Here is a 5,131-nt window from a genome sequence, read left to right as displayed (position 1 = left end):
TACAACAAAGGAGCTGATGGTGTGTGTGTGTGTGTATGTGTTTGTGTGTGTGTGTGTGTGTGTGTTTGTGACACACGTTTCTGTGTAACGCTGTGGTACAAGCTGGTCTAGGTGTGGTTTGGTAGTTGAGTGCCTCTCATCTTTTGCCACTTTTGTGTGTGCTTTTGTCAATGGAGGCATCAGGAGCACAGCTGCTGAACAGCTTAACGTTCCAATAAAAGAGAATGAATGATATGATGGAGGGGGGCTCAATCGTTATTCAGGGGAGCTGGAGGCTGGTTTCAGAAATCACCTGCATATTCGCATGTCAGGGATCAAGCCAGGCATTAATTTTAATGAGGGCATCACTTCTTTCTGCGACAGACACTAGAACATCATAAAGAAAAGGGATACGCGTGTTGCCTCTGTACAACCACCTGTTAAAGTGTATTTCTGTACTCTATCTACACAGCGTGTGTGTATCTCAGTGAGTGTGTGTTCTTGTGTTAATCCTCTGTTTGACAGTCCAACATCTGTCATGACATGACAAGAAGTGTGTGCGTGTTTTTCAATTGATTCGAGTGTAATTAACTTCATGTGCTACAGGGCAATTTCCACAGCACACATTAAAGATAAAAACAGTAACCTCAACAGAAATGTTAATCTCATCTTTTGTTTGTCAAAGAATTCATTTCTGTGTGCCATGTGGATTGCGTGTGTGCGTGTCAGTTAGCGTGTGCGCAAGAGTGTGTCTATTAGTGAAAGTGAGCGTTCATGTTCGTAGGAAGGGGCCCTGCCCAAACGGCGAGTTGGGGCATCACAGTAGCCTCATTGTGCCCAAGTGGCAACTGTTTCCCATTGGTGTCTGATGTTTTTAAAGGCAGTCGAAGTGCTCCTTTGTTTCCAGATGACTTGCCGGCGAAAAAAAGTCTGTCTTGTTCAGCCGTCAGCATGAGCAGATAGCAATGGTGCAGTGAAGGTGAACAGACACACACATACCGTATACCGAGTCTTTTAGTTTGGGGGACGCAGATGAGAAGGGCTTTGAAGTTTCCTCAAGATGTTTTGTTCGGTGTGGCGGACGCCATCCACCACAAAACCGTTCTCCCCCCGTGTGTGAAGGCAGGGGATTAGCAGTTCCTGGAGTCCTTCTAATGAAGCCTGTTTGATGTGAGGGCCCAATTACCGTACAGGGGCCTCGAGAAAGGGCGGGATGTGTGTTCTTGTCGGAAGGGAGGGGGGGGTCCATCCACTGCGACAGCTCAGATGACCTCGCAATCCACCCTTTTTTTTTTACCCTATTTATTGTCCTACACAGAATTTTCTTTCTCAACTACTTTACAGATACATAACAACTGTGTTATTTGTGTTTCCACATAATAGCTGGTGAAGTACATAATAAATCGTTAATACTGTAGAAACATTGTGTACACATGTAACTTAGAGAGGAAAGAAAATGTAAAGTCAGGTTTTTGTGACAATATATGTTGTGACTAAATCTCTGTTTGTTTGCATGATGCATTATGCATTATAACTGGAGGCCATAGTTTATACACTCATTATCCTGATACATCACAGGCTGATTCAGGTGTCCAGCCAGGTGTTAGGAAGTCTTTCATTTCCAACATTTTGGATCCGATTTGAAACTGACCAGTGGAACGCCTGCCCATGTACATGCAAAAGTACATTTTCAGTAGAAAGGCCCAATCAGAGAGGGACCCGAGCACATTCAGACCGGATCTAAAAATATTGAAGATAGGGGTATTAGAAAATATTGAAACATTTGAGTATTGTGACGTTTTGTTTTGTGATATTTTGTGTTTCAACCCCCAACCACTGGACAGACTTGTTGTAAACTAAGTCCCACTGTCCTGGTTGCATTGAAATGTAATTGTGGTGGTGTATTCTTCATACAGTTCTCCTAAAATTAGATTTTTTTAAAATCTCTGTATATCGCTTTGCTTGTAGTACAACAATACATCAAAATATATTGAATTGTTAATCCATGTAAGGTGATCGCCAGATTCTTCCTAATAGACAACCTTAATAGAAGGATAATTAAAAATGATTATACCCTATTAAAGAGAGGACATCAACACTGGCAGCAACATGATGCCCTATCAATTAAAAAACAGCTGCAGCCAGAAATGAAGCAATATGATAATAATGTTGAAGAAACTAAATTGTGTGTTTCCTCTAAACACTATTTTAGAAAAATGACTAAAAGTCACTCCCTGCACCGACGTTACTCTACTTTTATTTCTCCAGTATGACTATCAGAAGATGTTTTCAGGGTTCAGACATGAGAACAAACACAACATTAAGATATTCAGTAGCCAACTGGGTGATAAACAGACTATAAAGGATAATCAATTTACCAAACTAGGGCCAACTTTTTTTCTCATTGTGCCAAGTGTTCCCATTGAAATAAATGAGGAGTTCAGTTTTTAATGCAGTGCTTCTGTCTGTGCGAACATGACCCTAGTAAGGAGTAGTTCACCACAGGCAAGAATGGGAGTGTATGAGAATGAAAGAGACGGAGAGCTAAAAGACTTTGCTGAAATGTCGTCGTGTCATTGAGGACCATATCGGAACAAGAGCAAATATTTGGCTAGTGGGTAGGAAAGATGTTGGATGTGTTAGCACGGGGAGTCTGGCGGATGTGCTGCGTGTGCGTGCTGATTACACAGAGTGAACATGTAGAGTGTGTAATGTCTGACTGTGTGTCTATAGGGACAACTCTGAAGTTTGTATAAGTTTGAATGTGTGAGCTATAAATATGCACGTATTTATGCAAGGTTATGTGTGTGAGGGGTTTTTTTCTCATAAAGAATGAATTATTTGTTTCTAAGACATTTCATTTTGACAGTAGTTTTAAGAATAGCCTCACAACACTTTGATGAGTTTCAAACAACTGTGGTATAGCACAAGAACATCCTCACTAAAATTTCACCACAAAAACAACCACTTCCTCCTGGCTGTGTAGTTTAATACTGAGCATATTTGCTTTGAGAGACAAACAAGATATTAATGCATGTTGCATTAAGCCACCAAAGATGGTTGATTCTTCAAGTATGACAACACAAAGCTTAATGCTTTATGTACAACAATTATCCTTTTGTTTGACTGATGAGGCTTGTAAAATGGGTTTCATTTCTGTCTGATAATAAAGATATAAACTATTCCTCATTAAAGTCTCTCAAATGTAAGTTGATGATGAACATTACACTGCCCAGATAACTTGTCACCAAACCCTGTGCTGTTATGCACCTAATCAGTTTCAAATTAAATCAAATCTGATGTCAAATTCTCAATTCTCATTCTCTTATGTGAGAAGGACAGATCACGACAAAAGACGTGGTAAACAAGGGACTGTCCTGCCAGTCAGAGCTTACTCATCATCTGCTTGGATGAAGTCTGGGAACCAGGTTCACCCACTCAGCAGCGCCAGTCTGTCCTCTTTTCAGCGCTATGATCACACCAATGATGGCTGACTTCATCAGCTCCCTCTGAGTGTTTAGATGAGCTGACGTAATGAAAACAAGTCACACTTAACACCTCAGATGCTACATCTGCGGATTACTTCGTGTGAATGAGTGACTGAAACATAAGTAAGCAGAGTGGAGCAATGTGTTTATCATTACTACTACTACTACTTCTGCTGCTGCTTAGTGGTGGAAAGCAACTGAGAACATTTCCTCAAGTACTGCGCTCTATGTACAGTGTTGAGGTACTTGATTATCTTCATTTTCTACTGTTATACTTCTACTCTACCACAATTCAGAGAGAAATATGGTACTACTATTCCCATACATTTATCTGACTGCTATATTTTTTTCTTTTCAGATTAAGATTTTGCATTATGAAATTATAAAAGAGTTATCAGTTCAACCAGAGACATTTCACCTGTAAACTTCTCACATAGTTTAAGTTAAATAACTTTTCAAGGTTCAAATACATAAAGTGGTCCATTATACTACAACAAAAATGAAAGATTAGAAAAGAATAATACAAATTTGTTCAGCAGAACTTTGTTTTTCCTTTTTTTCCTACATCATTAATTATCTCACAACGCCCCAAATGTATTTTGCAACCCTTCAGTGGAGGTCAGGCCTCTAAGTTTGAACCAAACTACTGTGTATAACTGAATCTAGTTACATACTTACTATATATAAAACTGTTAAAACTAGCTCCACCTTAGGCAGCTACAACAGTAAAATGCTTCTTACATATTGATGCATCAGTATTTATAGTTGAGAGTGAGAGGGAGAGGTATTCTGTGTCCTGAAAAGCAACAACATATTGTTCACACATTATAGACACATTATGTGAGACGTTACCATCGGTTCAGTCATTCTTAGCGTAGGTGACTCTAGGCTGAAAGGAGCATTCTGTGGGGTGTGGGAGTGATTTCATAAACAAAGACAAGACAGGAAGTAGATGACACGCACTCTGTGGCATGGCTGCTCTGGGTCCGTGTGGGTTAGGATGGTCGAAGAGGATGTGTGTATGGGGGGGCGGGGGGAGGTGCTGCTGCGTGCCAACAGGGTCCTGTTTGCATCTCCAGAGAGGCCCAGAGAGGCGAGATCTTATCTGGCGCGTGCCTCGGCCGCTGTTTCCCACAATCTGCATGCTCCATTGCCGGGAGCGGGGTGAGACTTATGATTATGCGTGTGTGTCAGCAGGGGTCCCCTCCTATCAACTTTACGCTGTTTTGACTGCCGTGACATAATGTGCCTCAATACAGTGACCCCCCCCCCCCCACACACACACACATACCCTCTTTCCGCTTTTTTTTCTTCTTCAAAGGTCCTGCACATCAACAAGGGCCTCCTTTTCTGTGAATGTCGCATATTTGGCTTTTCATCAGTGCCCCCATTCCTCTTTTTCTCTAAAGACCCCCACCCCTCCCTGTCTTTTCCCTTGCCTATGTTTTTCACTTTGATTGAGGCTTTGCTAAGGATTAAGACCCCCCCACCCAGTCATCCACCATTACCATCCTAGCATGCTTTTCTCATGCTGCATACCATGAATGAGAAGTGATGAACCATTACAGGACATATTGTAGAGATTAAATGACAGCCTTGGCAGCCATGTTGAATGGAGCATCTATTCTGACAGCAAATGTTGCAGGGTACACACACACACACGC

Source organism: Morone saxatilis, unplaced genomic scaffold (genome assembly GCF_004916995.1).
Source record: "Morone saxatilis isolate NCDOM2014 unplaced genomic scaffold, NCSU_SB_2.0 Contig12, whole genome shotgun sequence".
Lineage (NCBI taxonomy): Eukaryota > Metazoa > Chordata > Actinopteri > Moronidae > Morone > Morone saxatilis.
The sequence above is the reverse complement of the archived record's forward strand: the minus strand, read 5'-3'. Positions refer to the sequence as shown.